This window comes from Podarcis liolepis, assembly GCF_965112155.1.
Source record: "Podarcis liolepis genome assembly, chromosome: 15".
Lineage (NCBI taxonomy): Eukaryota > Metazoa > Chordata > Lepidosauria > Squamata > Lacertidae > Podarcis > Podarcis liolepis.
In genome coordinates this window covers 7,172,957-7,187,594 of record NC_139566.1, presented here as the reverse complement: position 1 = coordinate 7,187,594, position 14,638 = coordinate 7,172,957, and the positions used below count along the sequence as shown (strand labels likewise).

General features: G+C 44.7%; 2 long non-coding RNA genes across 2 annotated transcripts; one reads left to right on the top strand and one right to left on the bottom strand.

Moving 5' to 3' along the window:
- The first annotated feature begins 539 nt into the window (after positions 1 to 539).
- On the top strand, positions 540 to 3,483 carry LOC310694348. Its single transcript, XR_014519608.1, has 2 exons — positions 540 to 596; positions 2,448 to 3,483. It is a non-coding gene; the product is annotated as an uncharacterized lncRNA (long non-coding RNA).
- A 7,205-nt stretch (positions 3,484 to 10,688) lies between these two features.
- On the bottom strand, positions 10,689 to 12,879 carry LOC310694351. Its single transcript, XR_014519611.1, has 2 exons — positions 12,751 to 12,879; positions 10,689 to 11,727 (listed from the first exon to the last, which is right to left on the bottom strand). It is a non-coding gene; the product is annotated as an uncharacterized lncRNA (long non-coding RNA).
- Between the last annotated feature and the right edge of the window lie 1,759 nt (positions 12,880 to 14,638).

Sequence of the window (14,638 nt, the reverse complement as noted above, 5' to 3'; positions counted from 1 at the left end):
CGGTTTGTGTTAACCCTTCCCGGTCACCATGCCGGGTAGTTGATAGGAGCCAATGCCTAAGGCCAATACCTTCAATTCTTTAATCAATAAAGTTGTGGCCTTTTCATGCCCATTAAACTTAAACAATGTGTCTGGTGTCTTTATTTCATATGGGGGAGGGGCATTGACACACAAAATCTCCAGCCATTCCAGCTACTTTAATTCTCTTCAAAGCCATAGCACCTGTTGATCTGTCTGAAATGAACATACGAAGCCATCTTTACATATTATTAATTTTTTATTAACTCCTTTGGTGGAAGAATGAGATTGCAAAGATCAAAAGGGTGAGAATGGGAAAGAAGCTTTGTGGGGAGCAGAGGAAATGCAAACTCTTTTGCCCCATTTTTCTTTCTTATTAAAACAATTAGAGGGCATGATGCAATTCATAAATTGCTTGCTAATTAAAGGCTCAGGGAAAGGGGGTGTATCCCAGCTAGCTGTGGGGCCATCAGGGGATACAGTCAAAAGAGTATAAAAGGGCTCCCTGGGCTGAGATATCGCAACAGCTTTCCTTGACTTGATCTCCTTCTCTCCATTTGTACTCCTCAGAGACTTTGGTAAGTCAAATGTGTGCATGTATGTTGAGATCTTGTCTTTACGTGCTTTTTTTTTTTTGCACTGCTTAGAGGGTTCAGCTGGATGCGGGTGGCACTATGGGTTAAACCACAGAGCCTAGGAATGCCGATCAGAAGGTCGGCGGTTCGAATCCCTGCGACGGTGTGAGCTCCCATTGCTCGGTCGCTGTTCCTGCCAACGTAGCAGTTCAAAAGCACGTCAAAGTGCAAGTAGATAAATAGGTACTGCTCTGCGGGAAGGTAAACTGCATTTCCGTGCGCTGCTCTGATTCTCTAGAAGCGGCTTAGTCATGCTGGCCACATGACCCAGAAACTGTACGCCGGCTCCCTTGGCCAGTAAAGCGAGATGAGCGCCGCAACCCCAGAGTCAGTCACGACTGGACCTAAGGGTCAGGGGTCCCTTTACCTTTATGTTGCTATTCCATCAGAAATCCTCCACCCACCATTTTGTTGGCTGACTTATTTTCTATGTATTTCTTCTGAACACAAACGTTTTAGGAAGTTGCCTTACACCAAGACCAGAGTGTTCATCCATCCAGCACTGTAATGTTTGACTGGCTGCAGTTCTCCAGGGCTTCAAGGAAGGTTTTTCTTCCAAACCTTACCTGGAGATGCTGGGGAGTGAAGTCAGGACCTTCTGCATGCAAAGAAGAGGCTCTAACAATTCACCGTAGCCCTCTCCACCCCCATTGTTCAGCCCAGACACTGAGATCCAGCGCCCAGGGCCTTCTGGCGGTTCCCTCATTGCGAGAAGTGGGGTTACAGGGAACCAGACAGAAGGCCTTCTCGGTAGTGGTGCCTGCCCTGTGGAATGTCCTCCCATCAGATGTCAAGGAAATAAGCAGCTATCTTATTTTTAAAAGACATCTGAAGGCAGCCCTGTTTAGGGAAGTTTTTAATATTTAATGCTGTCCAGAGTGGCTGGGGAAACTCAGCCAGATGGGCGGGGTATAAATATATTATTATTATTATTATTATTATTATTATTACATCTTATAGCATTCTTTCAAAACTAGACATTTTTGTTTTCCTGTTGAGAGAGTCTTATTCTATCACAAGTTGTGCAAATCCAGTTTTCCTCATTGTAAAGTACAAATTTAGCATTAATGACTCTCCATGCATTGGGCTTGAAACACAAGACAGCATTTCACGGAATGTTTTTTCAGATTTCCCCAGCAATGTAACCTTAGCAAAAATTCAATCAGGAAGATAAAAAAAACACAGCATAAGGGAGTATTAATTGCATAGGCTAATATACATTTGTTCTTCATGGAAGATTTGGCAGATGAAGAAAGTAATTATATAGGAAGCTGCCTTACAATTCATCCATCTAGTTCAGTATTGTCTCTTCTGACCAACTGAGGCTCTCCAGGGTTTCAGATGAGAGATTCTTTCCCAGCCCAACCTGCAGATTCCAGGGATCGAATGCAAAACATAAGTGAGTAATGGCCCTTCCTCTAGGAAAGAAAAAAAGATTCCTGCATTCATTGTTCCAGCTAAAGGTCTGGTTTAAATAGAAACTTAGAGAGTTGCTTTTTACCAAGACAGACCATTAGACCTCCTAGTTCAGTATTGTGCTCACTGACTGGAAACTATTCTCCAGAGTTTCAGATAGAGGACATTCTCAGACATTCCTGGAGCTGCCAGTATTTGGATTTGGGACCCACAATGAAGAGAAGGGCTGTGGTGAAAGAAATAGAAGACAATAAAGAACCCAAGCATTAGGGCATAGCATAATAACTGTCAAAGGCAGCTGATTTAAATGTCCCCTCTGTTCCCTATTGAAGTAGCATTCCACATGTTCATTTTGTCCCATGGTCTTCTTGGTTTCAGACTCACCTCTACACAACAATGGCTGACTGTGGTCCATCCTGCGCTGTCCCATCCTGTGCTTCCACTCCCACTGTTGGGTTTGGATCAGCAGGAGGTCTTGGCTATGGGTATGGAGGTCTTGGCAATGGATATGGAGGTCTCGGCTATGGCTACGGAGGTCTTGGCTATGGTTATGGAGGTGCTGAAAGAGCAAGCAACCTTGGAGTCCTGGCAGGAGTTGCCCCATCATGCGTCAACCAGATCCCACCAGCAGAAGTTGTGGTCCAGCCACCTCCTGTCATCGTGACCATCCCAGGACCCATCCTCTCTGCCAGTTGTGAGCCTGTGTCTGTCGGAGGCAACACCCCATGTGCTGCTGGTGGTTATGGATTCGGATTTGGCAGTGGATTTGGCAGAGGGCTCTATGGTGGTGCAGGTCTTCTGGGGTCTAGCTCTGGTGCTTTGGGGGGCCGTGGCCGTTATGGGTTTGTGGGGCGTAGAGGCAGCATCTGCTATACCCCCTGCTAAGCTCTCACGGTCTGTCAACAAGGAGGAAAGAAAAAGAGATCTGTGGTGGACTATTTTGGTCTGATTTTAGATATGCTGAGCACCCAAACTCCCTAGGCAATCCCAATGGGAGCTGGGAGAGTGTTCTGCATCCCTTGTAATCAGACCCATCTAGAACATGCAGCTGTTTTCAGTTTAATTTTATCTCACTTTTCCCTACTAGTTACTATGGTATCTATTTGCCCACGTCTCTTTGAAACACACCAATTCGCATTGGGAAGAAAAGCACAAGATCCATTCACTATGTCTTTGAAATTAGCATGCAAGTGTAAATATGTGTAATTGGGACTTAATGTAAAGGAAGGTGGAAAGAAAATGTTCTATAAATGTAGAGCCCTCTACTCTACCTCCAGCCTGAAAAAATAAGTCTAAAGGAGAAGCTGTTCACTGGAATGTGTTCTTTTATGCTTTATTGTCTTCCAGTATGCTTAGTATTCACTTGAATACTTTTACTGTTTGAAATTCCCAATAAAACTTTTTCTGCATCATAGCACTGGCTTTCTGGTTTTCCTTTTATGTGGCAGCACAATGCCATACATGTTTATCAAGAAATAAGTTCCTTTCAATACAGTTCAATGCAACTTACTCAAAAATTAAGTCGGTTCAGGGTCACAGCCTTAAGAACACAACACATATCCTCTTGGACTGGTTCAAGCATCCACCATCCTGTTTACAGTGCAGCAAGTATTTCCAGAACTTGCCACCTAGATATCATCAGAACCCTTGAATGTTGGAGGAGGTGCAGGAGATATCACGGGGTTACTTACCAACAGAGAATATTTATAAGGAACCACCAAGCTTGGCAAGAGTTCCAAAAGGAAAAACAAAACATTTACCACTCTCAACTGGAGCTACTGAAAAAACAGAAAAACAAGAAACTCTCCAACCTTTCCAACCTACAGGCTACTAATCAAAACAAGATCAACAATATTGTCAATCTCTCACAACAAGCACTCAGCCCAGCCGAGGAATCAGTCCTTTCACGTGGACTGTCATTCTGCCCTGCCAAATCCCCACACATGATTCAGTTCTACGGGGACTTGGAAGCATTTTTCCGCCGTTTACGCCTGAAGGAGTATTCTCAACACACACAACAACAAGACAAATCAGAACAAACAACAACTTCACAACACCTCTCAACCCACTGGAGAACAACAACCACCCTCCCAACAGAACACTGACCACCAACTACCACCGAAAAAGTGTTACACAAAAAGGGACTCCACATGGACCCCTCCTGATGGACGCAATACCACACTGGACTTGTACATTGACTGCTTCCGCCACAGAATCCAAACAGATGTGACCAGAAAACACCATCGCTTACAACAAAATCTAAACCATGCTGAAAGGAGAGCCATAGATAATCTCAGAAACAACCCAGACATTATAATTAAAGAAGCAGACAAAGGCGGAGCTGTCGTCATCATGAACAAAACTGACTACATTCAGAAGGCTCACAGACAACTTTCCAATACCGCCTTTTACACAAAATTGGACTCAGACCCCACACAAGAATACAAGAAAGAACTAAACAAGATTGTTAAGGAGCTACCCCCACACATCCAAGAACAGATCCTCACCAACACACCAACAGAACCTCGACCAGGAACTTTCTATCTTCTACCTAAAATACACAAACCAGGAAATCCAGGACGCCCCATCATTTCAGGTATTGGCACTGTTACAGTGGGTGTCTCCGGTTATATGGACTCTGTTCTGAAACCATATGCCATCAGTGCTCCCAGCTATGTACGTGACACCACAGATTTTCTGAGGAAAATACAATCTTTAAATAATCTTCCCAACAATACTATACTAGCTACTATGGATGTGGAATCTCTGTATACCAACATCCCACACAACGATGGTTTACAGGCTATAAGGAACACCATTTCAGATAAAACCACAGCGGACCTTGCCACCAAACTCTGCCAATTTGTCCTTACCCACAACAACTTCAAATTCGGTGATGACCTGTTCCTTCAGATCAGCGGCACAGCAATGGGCACCCGCATGGCCCCACAGTATGCCAACATCTTCATGGCAGATTTAGAACAACGTTTCCTGAACTCCTACCCACTCAAACCTCTCTTGTACCTGCAATACATTGACGATATTTTTATCATCTGGACACATGGTCAACAGACCCTGGACACCTTTCACCAGAAATTTAATGATTTTCACCCCACAATCAACCTTACAATGAATCAATCTATGCAAGAAATACATTTTTTGGACACTACTATAAAAATACAGGATGGGCGCATAGACACCACCTTATACCGCAAACCAACTGACCGACAAACATATCTACATGCCTCTAGCTACCATCCCAAACATACCAAACAGTCCATTTATATAGCCAGGCACTACGTTACAGCCGCATCTGTTCCAATTCTACAGACAGAGACTCTCACCTAAGAGATCTACAGCAAACCTTCTCAGAACTAAAATACCCAGCAGATGAAGTTAGACAACAGATCAACAGAGCCAGACTGATACCCAGAGAGAACTTGCTGCAAGACAGACCCAAAAAAGAAAATAACAGAACACCTCTAGTCATCACATACAGCTCCCAAGTTAAAACAGTACAACGCATCATCAGAGATCTACAACCTCTCCTGGACAATGACAGTTCTTTTTCTCAAGCTCTGGGAGGAAGACCTTTCATTGCCTACAGACAGCCACCCAATCTTAAACAACTCCTAACCCACAATAATACTACAACCAGACTTAACACAGACACTGGCACCAGAGCCTGCAATAAACCCAGATGCCAACTTTGCTGCCACATACACCCGGACAACACCATTACTGGCCCCAACAACATCACACATACCATCTCGGGACTATTTAATTGCTCATCGTCTAACATTGTGTATGCCATCAAATGCCAACAGTGTCCTTCAGCTCTCTATATTGGACAAACAGGCCAAACCTTACGCCAAAGAATAAACGGACATAAATATGACATCAAGAATCACAAAACAGAGAAACCAGTAGGAGAACATTTCAATCTCCCAGGACATTCTATACAAGATCTCAAAGTAGCTGTTTTACTACAAAGGAATTTCAGAAATAGACTGGAAAGAGAAGCTGCTGAATTACAACTCATTACCAAACTTAAAACCATGGAGAGACCTGGTCTGAACAGAGACATTGGATTCTTATCTCATTATACATGACTAAACCATTTCTCACCTTCTCACCCCTTGCCTTTTCCTGTAAGACCTATTACAGTCGTTAAGAGTCGTCAACAGGCTCATCTCAGCTATCTGCCAATCTCCCATTCCCACCACCCTTCTGAGTAACACCCCTCGCCACCTTCTCACTATATAGAAGGATCTGGCAACTTCTGTTTCAGTGTATCTGAAGAAGTGTGCATGCACACGAAAGCTCATACCAAGAACTAACTTAGTTGGTCTTTAAGGTGCTACTGGAAGGAATTTTTTTTTATTTTGACTATGGCAGACCAACACGGCTACCTATCTACTATTGGAAAAGAGGAGAATGAGATATGACAACCCTCTTCAAATATCTCAAGGGTTTTTACATGGAAGAGGGAACAAACTTGTTTTTCTCTTGCTCTTGAGGGTAGGACTTCAAACAATGGCTTCAAGTTAAAATAAAGGAGATTCCAACTAAACATCAGGAAGTACTTTCTGACAGTAGGAGCTGTTTGACTGTGAAACAGTCTCACACAGGAGGTTGTGGACTCTCCTTCCTTGGAGGTTTTGAAGCAGACGTTGGTTGGCCATCTGTCATGGATGCTTTAGCTGAGATTCCTAAATTGCAGGGGGTTGCACTAGATGACCATAGGGGTCTCTTCCAACTCTACAATTCTATGAAAAGGTAACTCAAAATAATACCAATTAAAACCTGCTTTATTTTAAAAAATATGCACTGCTGAGACAATTCTCATTACAATGGAAATTGTATTTCATCATTTGGGAGAATCATAGAAAAGGCCTCACCTCTTCTGCCCATAAACCAATTTGACCTGAAGGATAATGGTACAGATATACCTCTGTAACAGCCTCCTTTGGGTGTAACTGTTTTTGTCTAAGGCAGGTACCTGAAGCCAACGAGATGTCATTGGAACCACAGCTCTCATCAGCCCCAGACCAACAGTCATACTTGCTGGGACTGGTGGGTACTATATGTAGTTATTCAATAGCTGGAGGACCTCAGCTTTCACATCCTTTGTCTAAGATCAGGGTCAGCCTTGATCTCAATTACAGCAAAGCCCTAACCAAATCAATCTAAGTCCTATTGAATTCAATGGGGCTTACTGACAGGTAAGCAGGGTTAGGACTGCAGCCTCAGGCAAGTAAGATGGAGGTTGGGTAGGTGGTTCCAGGCTTGACCAGTTCTCACACAGGCTGCAGTACACTTTCATATATTCTAAAGTTGCATCCCTAGCAAGCCAAGCACAAACATCCCATCTCTTTGTTCCAAGTGTTGGAATTACTAACTTGCAATGCTAAAGCAATAACTCCCAAAGTGAGTGGAATCACCCCAAGGGAGGCAGTGGGGTAATCCAGGGAGGTGCAATCCAGGCAAGCGGGTAGCAGAGGGGCATTGGAGATGTAATTACCAGGTTGTAAAAAGCTGGTATCCCTGGATCAAGTTCATAAATGTTGTTGAATTAATTAAGCTAAATAGTTTTAATAGGATTTTGAAAGGCTGTTATCTTGCCAAAGGGAAGGTGGTTCTTTTAAAATGAGATTCAGAAGCAATGCAAATTCACACAAGTGAGTGAGAAGATTAAAAGATTTTATCCTAAAACAGCAAGCAAGAACTTCAATCTGCCACTTGGAAGCCCTCAAGAAGGGGCGAAGTGACTCCTCCAGGTAGCCTCAGTTTGCACGGGTCTGCGGCCAATCAGTCCATGCATGAGCTTCAAAAAAACTCTGCCCCAACCATCCAATTTTATAGATAGCCACCACCTCCCATTGCCTAACTTCCTCAAAACAATGTCCAACATCAAAGAAGGGGCCCAGCATTATCCTCCACAACTTATTAAGGCAGCTGGGGGGCAGGGCTTCACCTCCTCCCAATGTTCTCAGGACATTAAAGACTGTTCTCACACCATCAAAATACTTAACAAGAGCGAGGGAGGGGGAAGGAACAGAGGCAGGAAGGGCTCCGTGTCACATCACTAGCTCCTCAATACATTTTGTCTTCTAGATGCATTTTCTATACAGCTGTGTAATTAATAGTAGTTACTGTTTTGAATTTTATCGTGTCATTATCTTCCTTCATGTGTCATGAAAGCTGCTGTTCTGAAAAATGCTTGTCTAAGGGACTCAGCTACACTGGCAAAGAAAAAAACGCTTTATATGCGTTGTTTATGCACTCTAACACTGTGACACCAGATGGCGCTGGGGAGTCCTGTTTCTGCCAACCCAATTTCTCATGCAAAGTTTGCAACGCGTTTCACGGAAACGCTTCTTTGATGTGTCTAGATCCAGCCTAAGTTAAGTGTGCGTGGCACTGTTCTGCAGTGGTTCCGGTCCAACTTGGACCTCCAGTAGGTGATGCTTGGGGAGTGCTCTTTGGCTCTGTGAGACCCATGAAGAATTTGATTTTATCCCTCATGCTGTTTAACATCCACATGAAACTGCTGAGTGGGGTTATCTGGAGTTTTGGTGTATATCGACAGCAGTGTCATCTTACCCATAGAGGCTAGTGGTGAGGGGTGCCAGGGCGCCATGTTCTGGAGGTCGCCAGGGAAGAGGTGGAGTCTGGACGTGGCGCCTCCCAGCATCAGCTCTCCGCCCTCTCCTGCCTCCGCCATGCTGTGCTGAAGCAGCGCTGCAGCCAGAGCTTCTGCCTGCCATGTCCACCGTGGCATGAAGTGGCCAGCTGAGCCGGAAGGCGCCAAGTCCAGCCTCCGCCTCTTCCCCACTGGAGGAGCCGCCCTCCAGCCGCTGCCCACCTCCTGCAGTGCCATCCTCCCTGAAAAAAGGTTGACAACTCCGGGGAACGGGGGCGGGGCACAGAGGGAGCTTTGCATCACAGTGCCGAATATGCTTAAAACAGCCCTGGTCATCAGCAATATGCTGATGGCACACAGCTCTACTTCTCTTTTATATCTCAAGGCTTGTCCGTGGATGTGCTGGGCAGTTTTCTTCCTTGGTAATGGACTGGATGAGAGCCAACAAACTGAAGCTCAGTCCAGATAAGACTGAGGTACAGTTAGTGGGTGCTCCATAGACTGGATAGATGGGAGGTGGCCTGCTCTTGATGGGGTTACATAGCCCCTGAAGGAAGAGACATGTAGCTTGGGGTGTCCTTCTGGTTCCACTGCTGTCACTTGAGGTTCAGTTGGCCTCGGTGGCATGGAGTCCCTTCCATCAGATTTGGCTGGTGAGCCAGCTGTGCTCCTATCTGAACAGGGATAGCCTAACCCAGTGATGGCCAGACTTGGCCCTCCAGCTGTTTTGGGACTACAAATAATGTTTAACAGAGTGTTGTATTTTAATATTCTGTTGGAAGTAGCCCAGAGTGGCTGGAGAAACCCAGCCAGATGGGCGGGGTATAAATAAATTATTATTATTATTATTATTATTATTATTATTATTATTATTACTATTACTACTACTAGCTAATAGGAACAGTGGTCAGGGATGATGGGAATTGTAGTCCCAAAGAGCTGGAGAACCTAGTTTGGCCATGATTGGCCTAACCTCTGTTGCCTCTACCACTAGGTTAGATCACTGCAATGCATTGTATGTGAAGCTGCCTCTGAAAACAGTTCAGAAACATCAGCTGGTGCAGAATTTGGTGGCTGGGTTGCTCACTGGGGCAGGACAGTTTGAGCATATAACACCAACCCTAGCCTGACTCCACTGGCTGCTAATTAGTTTCCTGACCCAATAAAGCCTTAAATGGCTCAGGACTGCAATATCTCAAGGACCAGCGCTGCCCATATGAACTGACCCAGTCCCTGTGATCACCATCTGAGACCCTTCTTCAGGTACCTCCTCCATGAGACGTCTGAAGGACAGCAACAAGAAAATGGTCATTTTCTTTTGTGGTTCTCTGTTTTTGGACTGCTCTCCCCAAGGAGGTTCAATAGATGCCTTCATTACATATCTTTAAGTGCCAGGCAAGAACATTCCTCTTCTCTCAGGCCTTTGGCAGACTTCCCAGCATCTAAGACACCAGAGGTACTAGAACAATTGGTTAAATCCTTTGAGACTAAAAAAACCAGTGGTCAATTTTTATTGATATTTGGTATCAGTAAATCAATTTGTTCTACAGAATCTAAGAAATGAATGGAATGTTCATTAAATGTCCCTCAAATCCAAATTTGAAATTTCCCCCTATTGCTGAGCAGACCATCTTAAAACAACAGTGATGCTTCTCTCTGGATTTCTTGGTTCTATGCCTTATCAATATCCTCTGTTGGTAAGTAACCCCGTGATATCTCCTACACCTCCTCCAACATTCAAGGGTTCTGATGATATCTAGGTGGCAAGTTCTGGAAATACTTGCTGCACTGTTAACAGGATGGTGGGTGCTTGAACCAGTCCAAGAGGATATGTGTTATGTTCTTAAGGCTGTGACCCTGAACCGACTTACTTTTGAGTAAGTTGCATTGAACTGTATTGAAAGGAACTTATTTCTTGGTAGACGGATATAGGATTGTGCTGCCACATAAAAGGAAAACCAGAAAGCCAGTGCTATGATGCAGAAAAAGTTTTATTGGGAATTTCAAACAGTAAAAGTATTCAAGTGAATACTAAGCATACTGGAAGACAATAAAGCAAAAAAGAACATATTCCAGTGAACAGCTTCTCCTTTAGACTTATTTTTTCAGGTTGGAGATAGAGTAGAGGGTTCTACATTTATAGAACATTCTTTCCACCTTCCTTTACATTAAGTCCCAATTACACATATTTACACTTGCATGCTAATTTCATAGACATAGTGAATGGATCTTGTGCTTTTCTCCCCAATGCGAATTGGTGTGTTTCAAAGAGATGTAGGCAAATAAATATAGTAACAAGCAGGAGAAAGTGAGATAAAATTAAACTTGAAACAGCTGCATGTTCTAGATAGGCCTGATTACAAGGGATACAGAACACTCTCCCAGCTCCCATTAGGATTGCCTAGAGAGTTTGGGTGCTCAGCATATCTAAAATCAGACCAAAATAGTCCACCACAGATCTCTTTTTCTTTCCTCCTTGTTGACAGACCATGAGAGCTTAGCAGGGGGTATAGCAGATGCTGCCTCTACGCCCCACAAACCCATAACGGCCACGGCCCCCCAAACCACCAGAGCTAGACCCAAGGAGACCTGCACCACCATAGAGCCCTCTGCCAAATCCGCCGCCAAATCCGCTGCCAAATCCGGATCCATAACCACCGGGGGAAGAGCATGGAGCATATCCTCCTACAGACACAGGCTCACAACTGGCAGAGAGGATGGGTCCGGGGATGGTCACGATGGAGGCAGGTGGCTGGATGACGACCTCTGCTGGTGGGATCTGGTTGACGCATGAAGGCTGGACTCCAGAAAGAATACCAAGACTGGCAGATGGGACGCCGGATCCAACCAGGGCACCGGAGCCATAGCCATAGCCAGAACCATAGCCCAATCCACCGCCAAATCCACCACCAAGGCCACCGCCAAGACCACCGGCTGATCCAAAACCAACGACTGGGGTGGAAGCACAAGATGGGACGGCACAGGAAGGTCCACAGTTAGCCATGGTTGAGTCTGGAAAGACATAGGCAGGCACATATTATAGCCAAGAAACATTGTAATTCACAACAGCAATGAAAACTATGGGTTGCATCCAACTACCAATCTGAGTCGACATGTCTATTGATTAAATGGGTCTACATGGAAAAACATGGAATACATGGAGAAACATGGAATACAGCCCTATGTATTCTCAGTGGCACAGTATATGAAGAAAGGGATATACCAGACTATGTACTGAGCATCTTTATTTTCCTCCTGGGTAGATCTGAAGCTGTTGTTGCCAGTCTTTTGAGGCCAGCAGCTACATTTTATTCTTGACAATAGTTCTAATGGAGGGATGGTAGAAGTGGCCTATCAGAAATTGACTGCCGTATTTCAAGAACCGGGAAAAGAGGCAGGGACGTAATTTTAGTTCAGCAACACCTGTGGACTCAAGGTTGAAACACTGGTGCAGGGAGTTCGGAGCTAGATGATCTAACGACCAATACCATGATGGTTATGCTCTGCCTCACCAGTTACAAGCAGCATGCTTCTGAGTACCAGCTGCTGGAAACTTCAGAAGGGGAAGAGTGCCATTGCATGTGGGTCTTACGGATGGGCTTTCAACAGGCATCTGATTGGCCTGTGTGAGAACAGGAGGATGCTGAACTAGATGGGCCTGATCCAACAGGCTCTTCTTAAAGCTTGCAACATATACAAGGTTTAGACTATTTATTGAGGCGTTCAGTGAGGATAGTGGCGAAAACACAGCAAAGAATGGAGCTATACACTATGCAAAAGCTTCATTAAGTTGTATTAACTGGCCTCAGTATATCATTGGCACATCCCCTACAATAGTCTAGGGTAGGAATGGAACCTAAGATGATGTCCCTGCTCCAGATGATCTACCATTGAGCTATAGCCCTCACTGAGGTTTCAGAAAGGGTGGCATTCCCATCCCTGCTTGGAGATGCCAGGCATTCATCTGGGAACCTTCTGCCAGCACAGCAGATGCTCTGTCCCAGAGCTACAGCCCTTCCCTTACGGATGACTTACCTGTCTCTTGGAGGAGCTGGAGATGAATGAGAAGGTTTGTCAGGTGAAGCTGTAGAGAGAACCTGGGATGGCATGAGCTTTTATACCATTTTTCCAGAAGCAGTGCCAGTTAGGAAACGCCCCATGACGCTCAGAGGCTTTAATCAGCGGCAAACAAATTTCTTTTTATGCATCATGAGATCTCGTTGATGCTATTACTCACAGCATGCAAGGGAAATAATTAACAACGTGTCAGTGTTTTTTCTTCCCTTCCAGAATGGCTTGTGGGCATTTCTGGTACTTTTTTTCCTCCCCCCCCCCCATCACCTGATCCTCCTGGGGAATGCTATGAAATGATTATGTATCTTCATCAATCAACATTGGTGTCCCACCATTCCAGGTGTCATAGTTTAGTGGCAGAGCACCTGTTCTGCATTCAGAAGGTTGCCAGGTTCAATCCCTGGCATCTACGGGTAGGGATGGGAATGTCCATGCTGAAACCCTGGATAGTTGCTTCCGGTCAGTGTAGACCAAGGGTAGGGAAATCTCAGGCTCAGGGGCAAATGTAGCCATCTCAACCTCTCTATCTGGCTCTCAGAACTCTCCCTATTTGGTGCCACCTTCCAGCACCAATGCCAAGTACATCCTTTGAATGCAGAAGCTCTCAGATCCAACCCCTAACTTTTCCAGGTAGGGCTGAGAGAAATCACCATACAGAACCCTGAAGCAGCACTGCCACGTGGCATAGACAATACTGAGATAGAACCAATGGCCTGACTAGAACCAATGGCCTGACTAGAACCTAAGGGAGCACTTGATCTAAGGCAGTGGTACCTCTGGTTACGTGCTTAATTCGTTCCAGAGGTCCGTTCTTAACCTGAAACTGTTTTTAACCTGAAGCACCACTTTAGCAAATGGGGCCTGCTGCTGCCACCGCGCTGCCGGAACACAATTTCTGTTCTCATCCTGAAGCAAAGTTCTTAACCTGAAGCACCATTTCTGGGTTAGCGGAGTCTGTAACCTGAAGCGTATGTAACCCGAGGTACCGCTATTATTCTATAAACATTTTTCTTTGAGACTGTGGGAACAGTCTGCCTAAGGGCCCCTTGCTTGGCTGGCCTACCCAGACTGGTATTTGTGGCAGGAGGAGAGTAAAGACCCAATGACACACATGCAAATAAAACATACAAAAGTATAATTGAAATCATTGAAATAGTCTGGCTTCTCTCCAGCTCTATGCTTTATGTTTGCCTTAGAGTATTTGGCATGTGCCATTAAAGACATGGATACCTCTTGATATCCTTGCTGAAGTTCATTCAGATATAATAGCCAGTGGTATTGAAGTTCATTCAGATATAATGCCCATTGGATACCATTTTGAAGATATCAGCAATACATTTTCTAGACACAGAGGAATATAGCTTGGCTCCCAATGTAGAAAGGTGCTTTCTACCAAGACAGAACACTGAGGTCCATATAGCTTAGTGCTGATTACATTGACAGGCATCTCCAAGGTTTCAGACAGGTGACAATTCCCAGCCCTACCTGGGCATTCTAAGGATTGAACCTGGGACCTTCTCCATGCAAAGCACGGACTCGATCAGTGAGCTATAACGGAAGTCAGAAAGAGCATCCATTTTGACAATGTATCAGCATTGATGGAACATAGGGGACAATCAAGGATTCTTGGCAACATCCCAGAATCCTCACAGCTGTGGAACGGGTATTATGTGGCAGCAACAGAGATGTATGATGGAAGGGAGATTATTGGTTTTTATTCAAATAAGTCTTAATCATAGTAGACATACTGACATAAGTGGACAAGGTACTCAGGGCCATCAGAGTAATCAATCAATTTCACTGGGTCTACCCTTGGTAAGTCTTCATTGGTTCTAGGGATAAGTGAAGC